We start from the raw sequence: 12,454 nt of genomic DNA on the forward strand, positions 1-12,454 counted from the left end.
TAAAAGCTCTTTCCCTCAGTAAATAATTAACGTGTGGCATTTTTGGCCGGGAGACCCCTCGCGGGGTGGTTCGGCCGCCGTTCCAGAAGCTCTTTGACGCCACTACGGCGACTTGCGAGTGAATGAGGATGAAAGACACGCAATACCTAGTCATCTCAAAGCAGAGAAAATCCCTGACCCTGCCGCGAATCGAACCCGGGACCCCGTGCGCGTTTCTCTCAGAAACGGGCAGACCTATCAAACTGAAATCTATGTCACATACTAAGGTTTACGGTCGCTCAGAGGCGTAAAAACGTGAAGCTCTGAAGTCAATGCATTACAAGATACAACTGTTTATGTGAGATATTTCGATACCCACAACCTCACTCATGAAAACCTACTGGATACTTCCCGTTGACCTAAAATCATGAGATTTGGCATATTTCAACCAAAGGAAAAAATCCGAAGAGCGTGAGCTTGTAATTACATCAAAACAAAAATAATTTTTGCTATCAGACTGCCTGCCTTTCCGTCCGTCTCTCAACTATAGGTCTATACACTAAGTTCAAAGTTATCACACATACTAGAACCTATCTGTGCTCCCTAGGTCAAAGCAACTTCCACTTCCAAAGCAGTTCAGTCAATAAAATACCACACTTTTCGATAACCTCAAATCACGACAGTGCGCATATGCCGTATATACAGTTTCACTGAGCGACGCTGTTATTATTTCAAGAGTATTCGCCTACAACTGACTGCGAGAAACCATCGTTATCGCTGACGCTCCATTTCTTGAACTATGAGAGCTTTGGTTAGATGTTAACTACTCTGGAAAGATATAATCTAGATTTCGATCGTAATCATTATGAATGAATGCTTAGCGGCTTAAGAGAGAAGGCATTGCTGCGAGACCGCCATCTTTAATTGACAGACATTTACCTACTTTGTGCGAGAATAATAAGCCAGTAAACCAATATCTCGGGTGCGTAAAAAAGGTGTGCATTGCATAAATTACACTCCTTCCTATAGTTTCACACTTCCAATTATTTCAGCATGCCTAAGAGACATTTCTTTGGTCTGTGGAAGCTCAAACCTGCAAACTGTTTACGGTTTTTCAGTTTCGAACAAATCCACTTCGACGGACAGGCTTCCTTAGAAAGGAGAATTGGACCGATGTTAACTCAGACTAAGATCCCTACAGATTCAACACGCAGTTCGACGACCGGAAGAGACATCGAATACAGTTTATAGGCGGCCGGCAGTAGCATATCTCCAGTCTACCATACACAACCCCTGAAAATTATCTTCATCTAATGAGCTATGTTTGGTTGGTTATTCATTTCAAAGACTTAAACTCTTTTCTTAGAGAGACTGAATACTAAAGAACTAATTCCTTGAATCAGTAATAATATACCAATAATAACAATGAGATCAAACAATTAATTAAACGAATAATAATAATAATAATAATGATAATAATGATAATAATAATAAAAGCTGTTCATGGGGTTACTTTTTGTGTCTGAAAGTAAATTTTCAACACAGATCTCCATACAATAATAGGCTTCTGGGTGAAATAATGACTGCTCTCATGAATCATTACATCTCGGTTACATCATAATAATGTACCTTTCACGTGAGAGGGAGTAACAAAACTCACTCATCAAAACCTTCACCATACTTCCAGTTGCTTGATACCGATGGCATTTGGCAAGAAGGAAGGTTTGACCGAATAAGTAAACTTAAACGACCGGAATACTGTTACTTTGTCATTATATCACTCGGAAAAAATACTTATTTTGTCATCCTGTTATCCGAATACGGACAATCCATTAAAACAGTGTCGAAAGTCTTGAAATCCTTGGAACCGATATGTTTCCAGTATCAATGTCGGTAACAGGCAGAAATCGTCAGTATACTGGACTCTCATTCGGGAGGACGACGTTTGAAACCCGCCTCGTCCGGCCATCATGATTTAGGTTTTCCGTGATTTTCCTACATCGCGTCAGGCAAATGCCTGGATGGTTCAAGGGCACGGTCGACTTCCTTCCCCATCCCTCCCAATTAAGATGGGACCGGCGACCTCGCTGTTTTGTGTTTTGTCGCTCCCCCCCCTCCCCCTTTCAGTCATGAATCAACCAACCAACCAGACCAGTTTCAAAAGCCTTATGTCGCCTGCATTTTGTATAACGGACGAACATGAAAATAATTTCTGGGGTGGGAAGGGTGGGGTGTACAATTAATTTCACCTATTACACGAAATGCAGAAGTTCTCTTACCTCATGAAACTTCTTATAAAAGTTTTTTGTTGCATTACACGAGATCAAAGTACAAAAGGCGTTCCATAAATATCTTGATAAACAAGTGCCTAGTTCATGAAATGCACACAGCTGATAATATCCTCGTACCGTCCTTGCAGTTCAGCATCGGGCATGACTCCGCAAGCTTGCCGCACTGCTCTGTGCTACAGGAGGAGCGTTAAAACAGGGCTGGATGTATAGTGAGGAGATTACAGTAATAATGAAACAAATATGAAAACTAACCTATACCTTTAATTAAGAAGGCAACGCGACGTAGAGAGAAATCCGCATTGGCCCAAGACTGGATACTGAGCGCGCCATAATTGGAGGCGTCTGCAAAGTACCAGTCGTGAAAAGCGTTACTGTCCGCAAAAGCAAGGTGAAGCTGGCCTTACTTCAGGAGTTATTTAACTCAAATGCAAGCCTTGCTGAGATCAAGGTGTCAGCTACACAGTCAAATGGATAAAGTATTTTATAAAAAGTAATGTAGAAAAGTACATAACCATTTAATCATTACCGTAATCTCACACTGTACATCTACATCTACATCTACATCCATACTCCGCAAGCCACCTGACGGTCTGTGGCGGAGGGTACCCTGAGTACCTCTATCGGTTCTCCCTTCTATTCCAGTCTCGTATTGTACGTGGAAAGAAGGATTGTCGGTATGCTTCTGTGTTGGCTCTAATCTCTCTGATTTTATCCTCATGGTCTCTTCGCAAGATATACGTAGGACGGAGCAATATACTGCTTGACTCTTCGGTGAAGGTATGTTCTCGAAACTTTAACAAAAGCCCGTACCGAGCTACTGAGCGTCTCTCCTGCACAATCTTCCACTGGAGTTTATCTATCATCTCCGTAACGCTTTCGCGATTACTAAATGATCCTGTACAGTAGGAAAACTATGTATAACTACAGGCTTTACAATGGGGCTTAAGCCCAAGTTAAATGCGTAGTCACATGGCATTCCAAATAGTTTGTAAGAGGTATATGAGTAAGGAATTTATTGCTAGCGCACTCGAGCGGATGTAATTTCGATGCATTGTTCACGCCCAGCTTGCCATATGTAAGCTATAAGAGAATCTCAGACCAGAGAGCAGTGTCAGTACGACTAAGTAGTAGCTATCAGTGGTGTGTATGGAGTTGGCTGGGCCGTCGCGGGGAGCGATGGCGGTGCCTGAGCGATGTAATATAAGGTGAAAGCAGCCGAGCGCATATGTAGTTCGTTACATATGAATTTTTACTATTGTTATATCAAGTCCCATGTAAATGTTTCAATAAATCTTTTAATAATAATCCTTTTTACAGAATGAACTTTTCGACATTCATCTGAATTTAAAAAAAAATACTGATTTCTGCAATCCATGGTCATCCCGATTATCGTAAAGGAAAATCAGTCGTTTTCTTTTATACATGACAAATCTATCAGCCAACATTGCACTGGACTGTGCCAGAAAGATTTCATGTAGAAGCAGATATATATGCGTTATCCAGCTACTTGATTGAGGTAAGACTTTTCAATTTATTCCGAATGATCTTTCAGGTCCTTGACGCAGCAGTGCTGACGTCCAAAATTTACCATTTTAAATTCACAGTCAATTATTGAAAGGTTATAAGTGAGCCACAATCACGTATTATTGGGAGGTTATGGAATAATAAACTGTTGGGAAGTTACACTGAATGTGAATGCGATAGTAATTTTTTTGTTGGGAGGTTACAAGTTATATCGGACATTTGGAAAAATTTACGTTTGTTTCAACTGCACAGCAATTTCTTGCTTGTGACCATAGCTTGTGATCATTTATAGTTCACTACTCACGCCAATGCAATCCAACTTCAAGATAAATAACTCACTAACGGATCTGCTCCTCGGCGTTAACATTGCGCCTTTGCGCAGTGCCGTGTGGTTAGCCTCAGACAATCACGTCCGACACCAAAGTGCATGATGCTATGAGGATGTTATCAACTGTGTGCATTTGATCAACTACGTGTTTTCTATCAAGATATGTAAATGTGTGGGGCGCTGTTTGTACTTTGACTTCGTGTGATAGAAGGTGGAACTTTTATATCAAGTCCCATATGGTACATGAAATTTTGTACATAATGTAACAAATGCAGTTAGTTGTAATCTTCTCTCCCCCCCAAGTATATTTATGTTCTTCCCTTAATTCAAATGATGGCAGCCTAGGACTACTTAGACCGGTCATCTTGAAATAACAGTCTGCCGGAGTGGCCGAGCGGTTCTAGGCGCCACACTCTGGAACCGCGCGACCGCTACGGTCCCAGGTTCGAATCCTGCCGCAGGCATGGATGTATGTGATGTCCTTAGGGTAGTTAGGTTTAAGTAGTTCTAAGTTCTAGGGGACTGATGACCTCAGAAGTTATGTCCCTTAGTGCTCAGAGCCATTAGAATTTTTTATCTGCGATGGTAGCGTTAGAATTGTGCCTTTCGTCTACATCTCATATTATTATTTTCTTTTCGCTGTGAACCCTTACATGGCGTTTCACAGGTCACCATACAAGATACATACTGCAACTACGAATTAAAGTGGAGGTGCCCCCCCCCCCCCCCCACCGCTCTTCCAAAGATCAAAGATCGCATTTCGCCCGTTGCGTAAAGCAGCCACAGTTTATGTGTTCCGCTATGCCCGCCGGTGGCCCTTTCCCGAGCAGACGCACTCTACCGGCGCGAACATACCTTGCGGGTAAGCAGTGCTGAGCACTGCAGCAGGTGGGGTCGGAATGCCGACGCCGGAACGGAAATGTATGCGCCATCAGCGGAGCCGCGGCATTCCTCATCAATGCGGCGAGAGCGGCGGGAATCGCTAATGGGATTGTCTGCGCGAATAATGAAGCCCGCGGGCCGAACGCGCGCCGCCCGCCTTGCCGTAATGGGGAGCCCGCATTAGCACAGCAGCGCCCCGCTCGGTCGACGGAACAACGTGGGCCGCGGGCGCCGCCCCGCCTACCTGCTGGCCGCGAGCTGCATTACGCGGAATTCGATCACGCGGCCGCAAACTACCGGTTACCCAATACACTCGGTTAACCTGCCAGGAGCGCGCCAGCATCGCGGAAGACTGACTGACGGCGCCAAGTTGATCGAATCGGTGCCTCGCACAAATTGGGTTCTTTGCTTGATGGCAATCCTAAAAGAAGATTTAACGTTGTGAAACACAGATGCGTGATTTGTTGCTCCTGTGTAGCATTATGCAGCATTTGGAATTTGTGCTTTATCCAGTTTGCGAAGCATCAACCGCGAAACGCAAAGCCGGAATCCCTCTATCGCAGCGCAAGGACGTACTTCGTTTTGTTACGGGAATGCCTTTGGCTGTGAGACGAGGGAGGCCTAATTTGCATTAACCCAGTCTGTTTATGGAGTGCGTGGTGAGCAAGAAAGTAAGGAAAGACACGCACACCATATCTACGAGCGAGAAATTTATATGCCTCAAAAATAATATGGAACTGAGTGTACGTTGCAACTCACTGTGTATACCATTAAGTAACAGGATCACATACTGTATTCGTATTAGTTCACAATGACGAAAAATATTCAGTGTCGTAATGTTCGTATGTATCAACCTTGTTTGCTATAGGCAATAATGTTAATATTAGGATACAGATAAAGTTTGAATACATGGTATGTATAAAACTTTATTAGTATCAGAACTGTTCTAGATATTAATAAATGGTTTCCATCATGTTATAATATTACTCATGACGTTTTGCTTCGACATTCATACATATCAATTTGTGCATCATCACGCAGTGGGAATGATAATATCCCGTCGAAATTCCGTTTCTCTACACTTACTATTTAAGATCTCCACCAGACATGTTCAGATGCATTGCGAATGTGTGCCTTCATGTCCTTGGTTTCGTACATCAGATACTTTACAAAACCCCTCAGGAAGAAGTTTAGTGGTGAGAGGTCAAGGTATCGTGGCTGCAATCAAACTGGACCATCTCGTCTGATCTACCTCTTCGGATAATTTTAATCTAGAAAATGACGGTCACTTAATAACCAGTGGGACCCCACGATGCTGGAATATGACATCCGGTTCTAGGTGTTACAATTGTGGCACAGCAAACTCTTGTAACATGTCTAGGTAAACACATATGTTGGCGGCTCAATTGATTAAAGCAAAGGGACCAGTGAAACAGTTGCGCATCAGTTGGTACCTAACATTGACCTGTGCCCTGACACTTTCCATTTCATGTTAAAAACGAGAACGCTGCGAACGCCATATACAAACGTCAGGACAATACAGTTTGCCGGTTACATGCCAAGTTGCCTCATTAGAGAAAGTAAAAGTAATCTGCTCATACCCTTTGCCTTAAAAACGTTTAATTTTTATGGGTAGATGGTGTGTTTGTGAAGTTTCTGATCACCGGGAAGTGGAAGAGTGTGCCGCTAATGCAATGGAATAACTAGATGAGTAAACGCAAAATACGGTTACAATTTTTTTGCTTCGTTGATAGATATGGGTAAGGGGCAAAATATTGGGATCATCAGTTCCATCGGAATTGGGAAGGATGGCGAAGGATGTATACCGTGCCCTGTCAAAGAAACCATCCAGGAATTAGCCTGACGCCGTTTAGGGAAATCAAGAAAACCTGATTCAGGATGGCCGGACGCGTTTTTCACTGTCGTCCTCCTGAATGTAAGTCCAGTGTGATAGACAATGCGCCACATCACTCAGTCAAATTTTTGTCCTGTGGGCTTCTGTAATTATGCCAAAACCTTTTCTCCAGGATTCACATTTCTGTTCCGCAACAACCACTTGCAGCAGAGAAAGAGGATGAATATTAAGTGAACGTACGACAAGATTTCCGGAAAGCATCTGACACAGTGCCCAGCGCAGATCGCTAACGAAGGTACGAGCACGTGGAATAGATGTCAAAGGATATTGTTGCCTGTCCACGAGTGGCAGCAGCGGCGGTTATCGATATGTAGTAACTGTGGCCCTATCTTTCGGGCGACTTTGTGGTTCCTTCGGGTGTGTCAGTGTGCAGTTCGGTTGGGGACTCAGGTCGAGCCAGGTCCATGCAGTGTGAGGATGTGCTGGGACCGCTGGTGGCGCGCATGGACTGCCGGATCGAAAGCCTGTAGTCATGAGGGTGCACGATCTCGTCGTTAACCGGATCCTGCAAGTTCTAAGTTGAGTGAATTTGGATTCAACTAGAGAAACCTACACCAGTGTGAGGTCTTGTGATTTTCCAGTGACTTGGGTTGGTGTTGCTGCTCACAGCGTTACCGAGGCGAAGAGCAGCGAGTGGAGCTGTTGGGGAAGGCAGATCTTATTAGATTCCCTGAACTTGTAACTACTATTCATTGCGTTCAGTTTGTCACTATTTGTTAAGTTCAACCAGTGGTATTTTTCCTGCCTTATGGATGCTAAAGCCCCAATTATCTGAACTGGGGGCTAGTGTATGTAACGGCAGCGTACGTTTACTCGCCTTGCCGCTGCTGTTAGGCGAGGCAGGTAGTTTTGACAGTTTTCTTGATTGTAGGTTGGTTGCCAATTCTGCTACTCTGTTAGTTGTGATTGGTTTCTCATTCCGGGCGCTCTAAGCACAGTATTCTGTGGGCGGAGTCCAGACTTTGGTGTATTTTTGCATCTTTGCATTTGGTTTGTTGGACGTCAGGTAGCCTCAGCAAGATTATCATTAGTCATTCGCTAGACTGCCACTAGTCAGTTAGCATCTTGTGAAGTGGCTGTAACTCTTGTCAAAGTGTTCTTTGCCGGACCTTCTCAGAGGTTGATTCCTGGTGCACCATCTGTGACTGGCCCTTTGTTTTATTATTGTATTTGCTATTTTATAGTATGTTTCTAATTTCTTTATATAACTGCTATTCTTGGCGTTACAGCAGCGTTAATTGATTCTGCTACCGAGTTTACCATCATTTGGTATCACCTGCTTGGTGATCGGTTGCTTTCCCTGTTAAATTAACCTTTGCTGTTGTATTTGCTGTTTTACTATATGGGTATTTTTAAATTTTGTATATAATTACCATTCTTGTCGTTACAGCAGGTTCAAATGGTTGTTCTACGAATGCCATCATTTTGACTCGCTTCTTTGGTGATCAGTTTCTTGTCATTTTAAATTAACCTTGCTGCTACATTGCTGTTATACAGTATGTACTACCAGGTCTCAGGGTTGGAGACACGAACCACCAGTGTTACGATACTACATTTAACAGTATCCAGTTTCACCCAGTTACTTCGTTTAAATACATCTGCGTAACGTTGCAAAGCGGTATGAAATGAAACGAGCATGCGAAGACTGTGGTAGCGAAGACCATTGGTCGACTTCTCTTTATTCGTAGTATTTTCGGATATTGTGATTAATGTGTAAAGGAGGTAGTACATAGGACGCTAGTGGCGTCTATTTTCGAATCTGCTAGAGTGTTTACGAACCACGCCAGGTGGAATTAAAGGAAGCCATTGAAGCAACTTAGAGGCGGGCTTCTAGAGTTGCTACTGGCCGGTTCAAACAACACGCGCTCGAGAGCTCGCGTGGGAATCTCTTGAGAGAAGGCGAAGATCTTTTCGAGGAGCACTTTTAGGGAACCGGTATTTGAAACTGATTGCAGGATGTTTCTACAGCTGCCAAATATATTTCGCCTAAGGACAACGAAGATAAGCTACGATAAATTAGGGCTCATTATGGTGCATATAGAGTGTCTCATTTCTTTCAAAATATGGATTAGACATCATTATAAAGATAAACAACAATGCGGACACATCAGTGTGGTACAAATGTAGCAAAGGGATTCACGGAAGCTATGAGTATTCATATCTGAGTTGGGGGGCCAGCGACAACCATTTTCCAGTGACACCCTTAAAACAGTTCAGTCACGAAATACCTTCAACTACAGTTTTGCATTTCCAAGGCAAACAGCTCTTCGTATTGGACACAACATTAACCATCCATTGGCTTTACAACCACTCTTGGTATTCGTATACAAAGGGTCTATCTTACTGGAAGGCTGCTCCATTTCTCTCCAAATTGTTAAGTAACTCACGAGGAAATCTCCCCATCGCACCCCTCTCAGATTTACTGGTAAAATGGCTCTCTGGGTAGCCCGTCAAAAACTGAACACAGCAAGAATGAAAGCAGGAAAAAGGTTTACTGAACTGTGAAAAAAGGCGAAATAGAAAAAGCGAAAAGTCAAAGAATAACAAGAGCAATGAAGGGCCAGGTGAAACATTAATGGCGTCGTAAGTAAGTGATGATGGTATTGCGCCGCCAAGCGCGCGAGCCATGTTCAAACCTTCCTCGTGCCCTTCCTTTTTTCAAAACATTGCGAATTGTCCGTCCTAACACTGTGATGCCGGTTCTCTTTCATGGCAGTTGTCATACTATACACAGGCTACAGAATATGAGTCATGCGGTAAGAGTACTTTACCGTCGCAAGTAAAGGTGATAAACAGTGAGAGCAGGTGAGGTGCCTCCCAGAAATGAAAACAACAAATACACGGGTGTCAAGTATGTTACAACAAAGGAATTAAAGAGTCAAGACGTCCAAAACGCATTGCTGCTTCAAACACGTTCGAAAGAAATGTTTTGACAGAGCACAGAGAAACCGTATGATTGTGAAACTGTTGTCTTCATTTTTTTCAGCTTATGTGACAAACTGTTATGTTTCCGTCACTTCCTTCGGATTGATAACTTTCACATACATACGAACACCTGTATCGGGCCATGAGGCATATCTCACTCGCTTACCGGGCGTACAAGTTAGGTGCGTCGATAAGACATTCCTGTAACACACGTGCTATCAATATTGCCGTTGTATTACACACCAGACGTGTTTTCTGGTGTAGGATTCGTTTGACTTGCCACCCTGTCTTCAAAAATTTATGGTTCCCAATAGACAGCCCCTACCTTTCGCTTCTAATAGAGTACTTGTGCAGAATCGACTGTCATTATAGGTTCCTACCAGACATCTCGGACGTTACACCACGGGACAGGCACAAATTTGAATAAAACGAACAGCGACTAAAGGAGAAAAAGATGAGCACGAGGGCAATTTGAATACAGTTCGCACGCTTGGCAGCCCACTTAAACAAGACAATTTTTTTTAGCAGGTTCTCTGTACTACACTACTTTTTCTTGGACCGTTCACTGTTTGTATTTTGCCTTTCCTGTTTTCATGCTTGATCTGTGTTCACTTTTTGACGGGTTGTCCACTAGCTCACAATTACCATTTAAATCTGAGGAGCGTGCGTTTGGGAGTTCCCCCTGTAAGTATGTTACGATTATAGATGTGAAATTTTCACTTCCTTAGGCACTCCACAAATTATTCTGTCAACAGTGAACCGTTAAATTGACATTATTTCGAAGGTAATACGGTAGACAGTCACGAATAGAAATCTATCCAGCTTCATTGGCAGCTCTAATCTATTGAATTTCTGTCAATCTTATTAGTAGAGTCAAGACTGAAAAGCAGCTGAGTCGCACACAGCACTTATCGCCATTGTCTTCCATATACACAGGGCCTTTGACGTAACTACGGTCAGCGAGTACTATGCATGCACTAATATCCGTAGTTGGTTTAGTTCACAGATGCTCAATCGCTGCACTACACAATAATTAATCTCGTCCGATCTACAACTACGTACCAGAGAATAATTATATTTTGAATGTTACCCACAAGTGCAGTGTTCATTACAAATATGAACCTGAAAAATCATATCAGGTTGCTGAACAGACAAGTGCTATACCCATACTATCAATACTTCACTCTGCCAATATATGAGTCACCTAACGTTACCGCTGGATATATTTCGTAAACCACATCAAATACTGACGAACCGATACCACAGGAGAGGGGCAAGTGTAATTGTTTAATACAAACCATACAAAAATGCACGGAAGTATGTTTTTAACACAAACCTACGTTTTTTTAAATGGAACCACATTAGTTTTGTTAGCATTTCTTAACATATAAACAAATACGTAATCAGTGCCGTTTGTTGGATCGTAAAATGTTAATTACATCCGGAGATATTGTAACCTAAAGTTGACGCTTGAAATCTCCGACGTTCAGTTGCGTGTTGTAAAAAACAAGGGCACGTTCGGCGAGCAGCATCTGTAGGGACATGTTTACGATGACGACCGTGCTTACGAGTGTGGCTGTAGTGCACTGTTGTGGTTTGGTCTAGCTGTCGCAGTGTCCGCATGTAGCGCTTGCTGCTATTGTTATTCTGCATGCGTCTCCGCACGCAGACCAACTGTAGTACACCGTGTTACCAGAGGTCTGTGATACTATAGTGTTGTAGGAACTGTAACTATGGTGTATTCGAACTCTGAAAAGGCAGAGATGATACCTATGGCGAGTGTTGACGAAATGCAGCTGAAGCTTGCAGGGTGTATGCAGAACGGTACCCGGATAGAGAGCATCCAACGTGCCAAACATTGCAAAACATCTACCGCCAACTGTATGCAACAGGTATGGTCGTAGCACGCAAACGGGTCTGTAACAGGCCAGTCACAGGAGAAGCGGGTGCAGTTGGTGTATTAGCTGCTGTTGCCATGAACCCACACATGAATACGAGGGACATTGCGAGAGCTGGTGGACTGAGTCAATGTAGTGTCACCGCTTTCACCCGTTTCATGTGTCACTACATCAGCATTTACACGGTGATGACTTTAATCATCGAGTGCAGTTCTGTCAATGGGCATTAACAGAGAATGCGTTGCAGTTCTACCTGTTTACCGATGAAGCGGGTTTCAAATCACGGGGCAGTGAATCTACGGAACATGCATTACTGGTCCGTGGACAATCCTCGCTGGCTCAGACAGGTAGAGCGACAGCGACCGTGGACTGTAAATGTATGGTGCGGAATCATTGGCGACCATCGACGTATGTGGTATGAGCATGATGGTGCATCTGCACATTCCACAATTAACACTAGGACAGGATATTCGACAGGCGTTTCATAGGACGTGGAGGACGCATAAATTGGCCAGGCGGTTCTCCTGATCTTCCAACTCAGGACTTCTTTCTGTGGGGTACGTTAAAGTAGAATGTGTACCGTGATGTGCCTACAACCCCAGAGGTTATGAAACAACGTAATGTGGCAGCCTGCGGCGACATTATACCAGATGTACTGCGGTGTGTACGACATTCATTACGCCAGAGATTGCAATTGTGTGCAGCAAACGAT

The sequence above is a fragment of the Schistocerca gregaria genome, chromosome 5, assembly GCF_023897955.1.
Source record: "Schistocerca gregaria isolate iqSchGreg1 chromosome 5, iqSchGreg1.2, whole genome shotgun sequence".
Lineage (NCBI taxonomy): Eukaryota > Metazoa > Arthropoda > Insecta > Orthoptera > Acrididae > Schistocerca > Schistocerca gregaria.